This window comes from Corvus moneduloides, chromosome 10, assembly GCF_009650955.1.
Source record: "Corvus moneduloides isolate bCorMon1 chromosome 10, bCorMon1.pri, whole genome shotgun sequence".
Lineage (NCBI taxonomy): Eukaryota > Metazoa > Chordata > Aves > Passeriformes > Corvidae > Corvus > Corvus moneduloides.
In genome coordinates this window covers 13,680,853-13,693,371 of record NC_045485.1, presented here as the reverse complement: position 1 = coordinate 13,693,371, position 12,519 = coordinate 13,680,853, and the positions used below count along the sequence as shown (strand labels likewise).

Here is a 12,519-nt window from a genome sequence, read left to right as displayed (position 1 = left end):
AGTTTTGTGTTAAAAGAATGCATTGAGGAAGAGGGAAATGAGGGGACGCTGCAGGCAGGCTGTCTTTGGTGCTGTGGTTCTTGAGTTCCCAATTAGTCTGTCCTAGGTCTTGAGTATCAGAGCTGGTACAGGCTCACAACACTGCTTTGAGTTTTCTGACAACTGAAGGTGATTTTTCTCTTTGAAAACCAGGATTTTGGTACCCAAAGCTGGGTTCCCAGACTGAAACATTTAAAGTCTCAAGTCTTTGTCTCGATCAGAGATGTGTGCTGACAGTGAGTGAGTGAAATGATGTTTGGACTGTGTATCAGGGAATGGCTGAGCAATGTGAAGTTGTTGCTGTGGAGCACATTTATTCTTTATGCCAATTTGGTGTGGATGCTCTCTGCCTTCTGAGGAATGCACAGGTGCTGCTCATCCTTGGAGCACAAGGCTGCTTTGGGCTGTTTCGTTTAGAGGTCTGTTTTAGGATAATAATTCTGCAGACAGCTGTGTTGTGTACAAAAGCTTCCATTCAGGTACACAGGGCGAAAAAAATTAGATGTGTTCCTAGGGCAGAGATAAATATTGCCCTTCTATTTTTTGAAAGCAGATGAACTTTCTGGACCCACCCTAATACTCCGGGGTTGTCTCCTGCCTGATGGGCTGCCACCAAAGCTCTAAAACCCTTGCACACAAAGGCACCACGGGACTCCCACCCTCAACATGAGTGCTCTGCCTGCCTCTGTCGCTGCCTGTCAGACCTGCTTCAGCTGGAATCAAGGTAAAGAATCAGCAGCACTAAATACTACAGGACAAAGGCATAAACCAGCTTTGTAACCCTGGGCAACCTGGGTGTTTGCTGACTGACAGTGTGAATGACAGCCCAGTTGTCACTCTAAAATATCGTCTTCTAATCATTCCAGATGTCACCCAACAAGATGATGGCTACTAAAAAGGGAATAATTTGGGAAAAGTCATAAAGCCTATTATCTCCTGCTGAAACCATTTCTCTTTGCCATTTCTGAAGTCTCTGCAAAATAGATCCAGAATATCCCATATGTAACATGCCACTGATTTGTTAAGAGAGGGTGTCCACTTAGAATTGCACTGGGTGCCCCATGAAATTCCTAGAGAAAGGTACTCCTGAGCTGTGCCACTCCTTTGTGTCTTGGCAGCTGACTCCAATCTGGCCATACAGTGTAGCTGAAATATTTCACCTCATCCAAAATACAACAGGCAGCAAAAGTAGCTGCCATAGTAGCTGCTCACACACACAGCCTGATAAATCAGAGAGAGGACAGAGTTGATGGCAACAGCAGAGTGCAGTTTCTGGGTAGAATTCTCATCAATGTCTTTTCTCCTTAACAAAGAAAGAAATGTCTGAAAATATTGTGAGGGCCTTTTCATTTTACTTAATTTATTCAATTGTATTTTAATTTCAATGTGAAGAGAGGACTTTATTCTGAACTTCAGGATGAATGAAGGGCTGCACATAAAGGAAAAATAACAAAAAAAAAAATCTCTTTTGAGAAGAAAAACAAAACATAGGGGATGAAGTGGAGGAGGAAGAGAGAAGAGAAAAGACAGAAAATGGTAATGTCTGAATCCTGAGCTTTAAATTTTGAAAGCATAGCCTGAACTGCTGAAGTTAGAATATATATTGTCATCCAGATAAAACTCAAAATGAACCCCTAGATTGTATCATTACAGCAGGGTGTTTTAAGGGCATAAACTGCAACTGTAAAACTTCCATCAATTATTGTGTCAGTTCCTTCCAAAATCTAGTGGAGGAGATTTCAGACTGTGAGCCAGAAAATTCTGTATCTCATTCATGTAAAATATCTCAATTAAATACACTGAAAAGTTGCTGCCAGATTTGGTAGAGAGGACTAAACTATGTTTATGGCAACTATTAAAAATCTCTCTCTCCTGTCAGGTGCATGGGGCCTTATTCTGCCATTGTCACTCACACTGACTGATAACTAACCCCAATCAATTGCAATGAAAGTAGTGGAATAATTTCTGTAGTAAGGAGTTAAATTTGCATGAATTTAGGAAGAAGATTGTCATAATTTGTCTTAATTAATAATTTCATATTGCTTGCTATCTACCTGAGAAATTCTAAAATGGTTGGGATGGTCATATGGAAGCATGGAAGAATGACACCTAAAATAAAATAGGTTTTCTGACTGCCAGTTACATTTCTATAGGTTTGTCATGAAAACACAGTTTCTTCTTAACTTATCAGTTCCCCATGCCAAAATACTTAATTTTATCATGTGGTAGTTCTTTTTTTTAGGTAGTGAAGTTTTAACTTGTCCAAAGAGCAGCTCGAGTATAGTACCAAAGGCTTGAAATTCCAAACAGTGACTTGAGCAGTTTTGTGTAACAAGTTATGGTAAAAGATCATTCTGAAACTCCTTCTCATGCCACTTGGATAATATTGCTTTCTGCTTTCAATAATATTTTGGCCATGAATTCTCTTTGTCATGGAGCAATCCAGAACAACATTGCAAAAAGTATTTATTTCAGATTTTGTAGAAAGTGATCTTAACTCTCTCTTGAAAGTTTATCAAATTGGTTTTCGTTCTCAGTAGCTGTGAGTCTTAATTGTAGCATGGTTGTGTTTCACTATCTGTGTATATATACGTGGGTTTTTTTTGTTTACGCATTCTGGATTACTTTTAAACCTATAGAGTAGATATATATTTTATACAAATCTACATGTTGTTCATTGTTAGGACCTCCTTTCTAACTGAAATAATTTTTTTTTAATATACCTTCTCTGTGTCTTGCTAAGTTTAGGTATCAGACACCTTCTCTGTGTCTTGCTAAGTTTAGGTATCAGACACAACAATGTTCTGGTAACCAGTAACTCTTCTTTTTTAAGCTAAAGTTGACATATGTGCTCAGACTGTAGGAATTTAAAATCAAGGGGCTATAAATTCTGCCCTTGCTTGGTAATCAAGCCCTGTCTGATAGCAGAACTGTTGCAGTGATTCCACTGTGACAGGCTAAAGTTAGGAGCTAGTAGGAAATAGAAATGTACAAGTGTGCATACACATCTAGGCATCTGTGTGCCCATAAATACTTGTTTTCCACAGACAATTCAAGTGAATCTATCTGGTTATATATATTGTAGCAAAGGACTTTGATTTTCTACAAAACTGTACATGGATTTTATGTTTATAAACAGGTTTGTCATGTCAGCAATAAAAATCCATTAAAAAGAGTGGAAAAGTGCTTCAAATTCATTCTTTAAATATAGCAGACATAACCTGTCCTTTCACAATATTGGACAGCCAGTTTGTTTTGTTTCAGAAACTTCAATAATTTTATGTGTTCTGATGATATTTTCTCTTGAGTTTTGCTGTTGGTTAAAAACCTGAAATGCACACAGAAGCACCAGTTTTTAAAATCACTTAGACTGGAATTTAGATCAGTGTTTGCATAGTCCATCTGAACCAATGGGTCTTGTGGAGCTCTGAGGCAGATGGAAAATGTAAAAGGAAACACCAGGCCTCTAAGAAGTAATAGTGAAGAGCAGATACTGAGAAAATGTCTGTGAGGAACCAAAGGCAGTCAGCTATTAAATTTATTACTGGATACTGCTAGCAGCAATTGAAAAAAAACCAACCAGCTTCTCTTCCCTCTGATATTTCAGCTATCCATTTCATATTGTTCCATTCTTTAGGTTGTATCACTGATACCATAGCTCCAGGGAAGCTCAAAAAACTGTAGGGCTGACTTGTATTTGTTACCAATTTTCTTTTATGAAATTATAAAGAAATGATAAAAAAATGCTGTTTATTATCTTTTTTCTAACAATGTCATGACCCTAAATATGGTTTAATTTCTCATCTCTATGCTTTAGTGACATGTTTTGAGCTGCCCATTGTACATTTGACTAAGTTTTCTATGGAAATTGCATCTGTCTATGCTTCCTCAAGACCAATAACTCACTAGACATCTGGATTCAAAGAAGTGATATTAACAAAAATAATAAAACTTTTTTTAAAAAATCACAACTAAAATTTTTATGAATTGAACTGCATTACAATGCTTTGGCAACTGGTGGTTGGAAAAGTACAGCCAAGCACAGGAATCTCAACATATAAGCCTGGATCCTTACCTCTTCCTCACGCCTTTGCCACTGGCTGCTGATAGAAGTAGGACTGCCCGAGAGACCTTTGCTCTCATCCAGTTGTTCTTATGCTAAAATGTTATGCTTTGATTTTTCTTCTCTATTTTGCAGATAGTTAGATTACTGAGATAAAAGGACCAGAAGAAAGTTCCCTGGTTTTTTTTTCACACTTCTCTACTTGTCAGTTTACAGTCTCTTCACTGCCCAGAAGGAGGAACAAAAATGAAGAGGAGAACAAATATTATGGCATCCTTGCTTTCCTGAGACTGGTAATCCAGCCAGTTGCAGTGTCAGCCTCTTATAGCTCATTTTTCCCCGTAGCTTTAGGAACATTTCCTGCAGGCTTGGCTCTCTGATGTCAGAGCTGATAGAGAACTATGGGAGATTACTTGGTAACTAACAATCTCTCATAATTTATTTCAGGATCTTTAAACTTCTGTGTGAGTTTCCCATAAAAGACAGTTTCTCTAAAGCACGTTAGACGGAAAATATTTTGTAACTTCATTAAAAGAATTTCCATTAAAAATCTGTTTGAGGGAGCTCCTTGCTGATTCTGAAAATGAAGTTGTAAAGGAGCAGTCTTTTTTTAAGTTGTATTTGTACTGGGAATTCTCAGAAATCCCAGCCAAGAATTATTGCAGCATTGTACAAGGCTGAAATTCCCTGTAGCTCTATGTTTAGCACTTGCTAAGACCCCACGGCAGCACATGCTTTTCTAGACACGTTTTTTCTCTGTGACTGAAATGAATGCAAAATTTGCTATTTATCTGAGTGAAATTAACTATCTTTAATCACCTTGGTCAAACTTGAAAAACTCATTTATTTATTATCTATCAAAATACTTCTATTTACCCTTGAATTTCTTAATTTTTGCTTGCTTGATTAAGCACCATGTCCTCCTGTGAAGCTTGGATAAGAATGTGCTTGAGTGTTTTGTTAATGTAAGTTCCAGGATTGGATGCATTGCTACAATGTTTGGGTTCTTTTGAAAAATGTGAGATTTTAATTGGTCTTAATTTTTCAGCATAAGAGTCCAGCACTGTAATCCACATTTTAAGAATGATCAAATGGTTTAACTATATGGTAGTTCTCCTTGGATAAGTATTGTATTTAAAGGTTAAAGTATGCCTTGATGAAAGTGTTTGCCTTTAGCTGTTCATTGCTATTTTATCTATTGCTTCAGCTGTGAAAAGCTTTTTTATTTGGTTGAGGTTTGTTTATTTCTTGCTGCTAAACTTTTCTAACATTTTAAAATTCTGCATTACTTACAGGTTTGAATTTTGGCTTCTCTTTGGAGTATTTTACAAGGACAAAGATTTTACATGCTAAAATGTTTTCTGTAAAACACAGATGTAAAAAAAAAAGTGAAGTAAGCCTATACTTTATATCTTCTTGAAACTTTATTCTCTTTAAAAAGGGTTTATGTAATTTTACATAATTCTTTTGGCAGGAATGTTTATTGCCCAGCTGGGTGAAATTATTAATGTACCTCTCAAGCTGCATTTTCAAAGATCAGTAATATATATATAAACTTCTTTGAGGGTCCTTGATATGTAGGATTTTTATTGGAGTCCCTTGTTCCACTTCAGTAAAAGGATGACACAAGATGTTTACTTTAAAAAGTCTCTGACATCCTCCTGAGAATGTTTTGATAGAATGGCATACATTTGGTTACAATTAGTAAGCCAAACAATTTTCCATTGTTATCTCACTGTGTTTGTCTAGACCCTGTAAGGAGCTTTCAGAAAATATCCATCTCCATGTTTCAGTTAATTGATGGCATGTCCAGTAGGATTATGCTTTTTTATAAAGCTCCTTGTCCTTTTGGTTTTATCACAGAGATTTTACACAAAGGCATGTGGCAGAAAGCAAAAAGGAAATACTGGCACAGTTAAGCATAAAGAGATATTGTACTTGTATCAAGGCTAATATTCCTGTGTGTGGGAAAAAATATCAATGTGTTCCTGCTACTTCTGTGTGCAAGATGTTATACCCGAGGGCTGAAAGTAATAGTTGCTGGTGTGAAAGTATTCACCAATATCAAGTGCAGATGAAAGCTTCTGGAGCCAGCTGAAAGCTGAGTTAATAATACTTCAGCTTAATATTTGAACTTGCACTCTGTCTGGCACAATAAATGATGGGTGACTTAATTTTATTTGAATTCTATTAGCAGTGTGATTAAAAGACTCAAATCCTTATCTGACATCTTCACTGTGTTGTGATTTATTTGGTTATTTGCCATTTTATACATAATCTAGAGTCTCATCTTTCCTTTTGTATGGTAGCTGAAATACACCTTTCTGTTGAATATCTTATGTTCTATTTAGAGATTGATAAGTCTCAGCTAAGACCATTATCTGTCCGTTTAGGTAATAAACATACCTCACTAGGTACATCCCATATTGCTTGCAGTTGTTTGGAGGTTACATGATTAAGCTTGCTGTAATGTGAATTAGTGTCTATGTCACAGAAATTCCCCATGCAATTATCACCCCTTGGAACTGCTGCAGTGCCAGGTTTAGGCCTGATAACAAGAACTGGTGCTTCTGTGCCTCCTTTAATCATCCTCTTATGTTTACACTCTTTTTGGAGAAGCCACTGATCACAACTCCTGTAACAGTAGGCACACACTGGCAGCAGAGGAATGCAGAGCTTATGGTGCAATTCTGCTTCATAAACCTGCGTCCTTGAAGTCTCCTGCATCCCAGCCCTGTCAGACTGGTAAAGTCAGGCTGCTTTTATAGATTCTTGGTGGGAGTGGTCAATACTGAATTGAATAATTCCCTTTTGAATTATATCTTCAACAAAACAATTCTTGAAAAGGTCCGCTAGGTTTCAGATGGGTGCACAGGAAGAAAAGCATGAGAAAGAAATTCATCTTCCAAAGGAGGGAGAAGGGACGGCACTTGAAGCACTTTCTGCAGTTGTCACCTCTACTCCTTCAGCAGGGTGGGAAAGGACAGACTTTCCCAGAGCTGTCCTCTGCCCTACACTGCCCTCCAAGCAGCACCGCAAGAGAAGGTCTCAATCATGGGTCTCTGCACCACAGCACAAACTTGCACCTTGGCCATCTCTGCACCAACATCTGCGTGCAATGAAATCACAGTGCCTGGTGTCTCCAAAGTTGGAATCAAGGGTTTGAGTCCCTCAGTGCATCTCAGCAGCAAAGTCAACCCTTTTCATTTCTTTGTCATCAGAGCTGAGTTATGTCAGTTCATGTTCTCTAGAGCAGTTTGAATTCAATTTAGCTGGTGATTAAGTTACTTTGTGTGAATTGGACGCTGGTAGGAATGTTTGTTCAAAGGGTTAACTTAACCTTCCCCAAGGTTGTAACAGACACTGGAAGATCAAAAGCTCCTCCAGACTCTCAAAGAGAGAGGAAAAAAAGAATTGCTTGCTTTTACAGTTTTCAATCAATGTCTACCTTCTGGGAGGCAAGTCTGTGTTTAGCGTACTTAAACTCATGGTACAAACAACTCATTTTGTATCTAATCATAAACATAATTTGTCTGGTTTTTCAGATCTTCAGATTTATGCAGTAGCCATGTTTGTCAAAGTATTTGGCACCAGTGACATCATCTTTGTTGAAATGCCAGACAGCATGATGAGTCCCAGATGTTAGCACACACCAAAAGTTGAGAAAGAATGAAATATAAAGATCAACTGTAACAGCTATGGAGGTAATAAAAAGTGATTCTGTTTTCTTCTAGTATCTAAAGATAATAATTTATGGGTTTTTGAGGTTTGGTTTGCATACATCATCAATTAGGGACTGTGCCCACTATTATGCATGTACATGATAAGGACAGACAGCGATGTGAATTTGGATGAACGCTGAATAAAGCATGATTTAACTTCAGAATTGCACTATTTCCTTTGTGGGTTTTTTTCCAATCTTTTACACTTTGTGCAGATTATGATATATGCAGAATATGTGTACTGAGATCTAAATGTGCCTCTTTCTTAACTGCCAGGGCTTAATTCGTCATTTGGTTAAGGGTCATGCATGGTTATGTCAGCAAATCATGTTTTCTAATGTGCTATAACATGACATGCCAATGTAACCAAGAGCAGCACCATTTCCTAATGACGTCATGTCTGTGAAATGTAGCAAGGATGTGACTTGCTGAGAAACAGGCTTGAATTTTTTTTTTTTTTAATTTTAAAAAGAAATCACTCTCTGTACTCCAGAAGCAGTTTTCGTAGAAGTATGGTTTAGGTGCTTAAGGGTAATCATGCTTAATCATGAAGGTACTCAGGCATGGTTTCATAGTGACCACGTATCTACCCAAGCGCCTCGCGCTGCCTGGTAAAGCATTAACAAATAATATATCCATGCATCCAGAGCATCCTCAGATGGATAAGGATGACCTGACTAATATTTGCATCAAGAAAGGATGCTCCTTTGATTTTCTACCAATAATGAATACTTTCTTTAGATCATTCTGTTGTCTAGACAGCATTCACGATCATGAAAAATTCCCATATCCACAGTCAAAAAATTTACTTGAAAAATATTTTTCCTTAATTTATTGCGGCAGTTCTTCAGGCCTTACAGGAATAGCAAAATTTGTATTAAAATCACACAGAGAAAAAGGAAGTTTAGACTTTTCATATTGCGGTATTGTATTTTATAAAGATGATTAATCAGTTGGATGTATAACACATATGTCATTGTCTGGCTCAATAAGTCGACCTCTGGTGCGCCCTCGGTCAGAGGGAACGCAGCATCACTTCCATGACATCCTAAGGAACACCTTCAGTGGCAAAGCGGGGAGCAAGCTGGATGTGCATGTTGCTTACTCCTCAGAGGAGGCACGACAGGCAGCCGATGTCTGGGCTCGCATCAGCCCGGAGGTAAAGGAACAGAGAGGGGCCTCTGGTGTGGGTTCCAACAGGTTTACGGCCAGAGGGTCCAGGGACCAGAAGGGCCCCGAGAAGGCTTGTGCACCCCCTTTTATAGGGGGGGCGGAACAAGGTGGGGAAAAGAGAAACAACCAGTGGGGTACAACCAAGGGGGAGGATACAATTAAACAGGAACCAATAAGGGAGACAGGGAGGTGGGAGTCACAACAGGGAACCAATGAACAACTGAGAAAAGGAGAACTTTCTCGAACAGGGGGAGGTAACTTGGACCCGAGAACAGCCCAGGGGGATGCAGCTTAGACCTCTGAGCCGTCCATGATCCGCCCTCCGACCCACTGTCCTGGGCAGGGAAATCCACCCAGTGGATGGCCCTGACTTGAGTGGCATTTAACGATCTCGGCTCATGAGTGAGCTGAGCCACCCCAACAATTGTCTTCTCTTAAAATACTTCATCTCAGAAAAAAATATAGAAATGCATCAAAATATAATCTTATTTTAATTCTTCTTAGTAGATTATCCTTCTCTTTTTTGGAGTGAAAGTTTTGGCATTACTCTCAATACAAGTTTTCTGAAACTTGAAAGCGGTAGTGATGAGGTTTGTGGATTGGTTGTGGTGGTGTGGTGCAGTTTTCACTGTGCTGCTCAGTTCTGAGCCAGCCATATGACATTGACATCTCTGAGTATGTGGGAATTGTTCTGAAATTATTTGGATTTTTCTTACCTTTTCTTTCAGACTGCATGGTAATTTGGGAAAAAATATTAAAACCTAGGTAACTTGTTCTTTCTGTTTATAGGACTGTACTCAGTTTACTTCGGATGTTGACACATGAAGAATATGGGATTTTTTTCAAGGGTTTCTAAAGCTGTTAGGATTTCCAGGTGAGTCTTTCAGATACCCTTACTAAACCAAACATATCCCCAGGATTTTGCTAGATCTCATTTTCAAAATTACTTATGTTATTTAGGGTTCTAATTCACAGTTCTGAAAGCATCTTGGATGCTTAGTACATTAGATCTCACTGACCTTCAAAGGGACATCTAAGCATTTATGGTCAGATACTGAATGTAAGAGGAGCCTAGTAGGATTCTTTTTATAGTGTTTCATCACCTCAATCCCTTTGAAATCACTTTAAACATTTTCCTTCAACTTAAAAAATGGGGCATGGGTTTATAAATCATGTGTGCATTTATGAAAATATTACCTGTAATTTATTTAAACCATGTGAATACCCCAGGAAAAAGGTGTGTTATGGATGCAGTGTGTTAGTAGAAAATGTGTGCTATGACTTTTGGGACAAATCTTGGGGTTTTGTCGCCAATGTGTCATTTTTAGTCATTACTTGTTGAGCTGTATCATTAGAAATCTGAGTTACGTAGGCCGTGCTTAAATTACATATCGGATGACCCAAGTGTTTAAGGTAAGCTGGTGTAATTCAGCACCACTTTAAGCAATTTATCCACTGAAGATCAAGCCCCTCAAAGTCCTACATTTTTCTGAGTGGAATTATTTCACCTTCTCAAGTTGTTTCTTATATCTCATTTTAGTCAGGACCCCCTACCTTCCCATCCCTGGCTTATCTGACTGGCTTGTGGCACTGATGCAGTTACTCTCCCTATATACACTCTACTATTAGACTTAAAAAATGTAAAAATTTCACCTGAAACACAAAAATACCTGTTTTAGATAGTGTGTGAAAATGCTAAAGGAGAAAATCTCAAGGGGTAAAACAAAGAGAACTTTGCTGAGTGGTGAGCAAAATGTTAGTTACACACAGTTATGATAATACAGTATCCTATTATGCAATAAAATATCACACAATATAATTTTTCTATGCTTTAGTGTCATTTTTATTTGCTGAACAATTATTAGATTTGTAAACAGAATAGTTAGCTTTCCAGTTTTGCTTATTTTTTTTCATGCTTCCAACCATTTTCCAGCAGTCCTTTCCCTTCCCTTTCCCTTCCATTCTTATGGCCAGAGAACTGTGCTCTGAGATGCTGAAAAATGTTTACTAAGGTGATTAAAAGTCACATTCAGAGTTACTGATTACACACCCAGTGACTTCTTGCCAGGTCACTATATTTATGCCAAACTCAGTTATCAGACTCTGCTAGCATAGCTTTAGTGCAGTGGCTTTTCATCAGTTCTGCTTAAAATACATTGAAAAACATTTTCCAGAAGCCATGCATGTGATGTAGAGTACAGGGTTTGCAGCTGTCTCTAATTCTTAGAAAGGTGAAAAAGCAATGACTTAACACGCTGTACCACCCAAGTCTGATTTTTTTTGTCTAAGGTCACCTTATCTTTATAGATCTTGGAAAATGATCATGAATATTTATGATGGCATCAAAAAATCAAGCAGCTGCAAATTGTTTACAACATTTTTAAGAATACGAAACCAGCTTCTACTATAAATCAAATACATCTGCTAGAACTGGATGAAAATTGAAAGCTCTTTGGTTCCATCCTATCCTCTTATGTACCTGAGAGCTGAAAAATCATCAGTAGCATGATTCCAAAACACTGATGTGGGCTGTATAGATAAAACGTAAAACCTGATGTAAAGTATCAAGTTAATCATTCTAAAGATAGCACATGAAAGAAGTTTAAAGAAATATTAATTTGAAATAGATGCCATAAAACTTTGTGGAAACTTTCAAAATGTTGACTCACAGTCTGCCTAAAATTTTGTCTTGTTATATGTTTTTCCTGCCTTTAGAAAAATGCATTCTTCCATCACACAGCAGTTCAGATGTGCATATTTGAAAAAAGTGCACATTAAAAATGTACACAATATTGTCTTCAAATATTTGTTGGATTTTTCTTCTACAGAACCATGATTTACAATCTGCTACAAATGTAATAGCTAGCTGGAGAAATAGGCAGAAGTAATCAATTTTAAATCTTGGCACTGCTGCCAGACTGGTATTTAGATGACATTTATTGTATGAAAACACCGAAACATTTGGTTTTGTTCAAACTGGAGGAATAATGTTTGTGCTTTAGATGAGGCACGCTGTTTGCCTAAAAATTATCTAGAATGAAAGGGAAAACTTTTTATTCCCCAGGACTATGATTTTCAAACTTTTTCTTGCCAAATGCTGCCACCAGAGCTGTGGTGACAGCAGCCTCAGCCTGCAGCTCTGCACGGGCTCACATGTCAGGGGGCAGACTCTTGCATATCACTTGTGGTATGTGGATTGCACCTTGGGAGTGCTGTATAGAAGCTCTTAATCCATTAAAATGCAACCGTGCTAATAAACAAACTATCTGATTTAGAGACTACAGTTTCATTTTACCTCTCTTTGGGAGGTTTCATATTTTCTGTATTTGGTTTCTCCATTTCTTCCTACCCATTAAATGCTACTTGTACTGTCTCTTGGTTTTTCACTGAAATACTTTTGACTTGGGAAGCATGTGGGATTTTAGGGTCTTCCCCATTGCATGTTTAAAGGATAATTCAAAGACCTGTATGCTCAGAGGTGCCTGTTCACTTTGCAAGAGGATCTTTGTTGTCTGCCGTATA

The 12,519-nt window shown here is 38.0% G+C and overlaps 1 long non-coding RNA gene across 1 annotated transcript; it reads left to right on the top strand.

Annotated features, from left to right (window-relative positions):
• The first annotated feature begins 596 nt into the window (after positions 1–596).
• Positions 597–9,872, top strand: LOC116449111. The gene is made up of 3 exons (XR_004242238.1): positions 597–763; positions 7,648–7,806; positions 9,787–9,872. It is a non-coding gene; the product is annotated as an uncharacterized LOC116449111 (long non-coding RNA).
• The last annotated feature ends 2,647 nt before the right edge of the window (positions 9,873–12,519 follow it).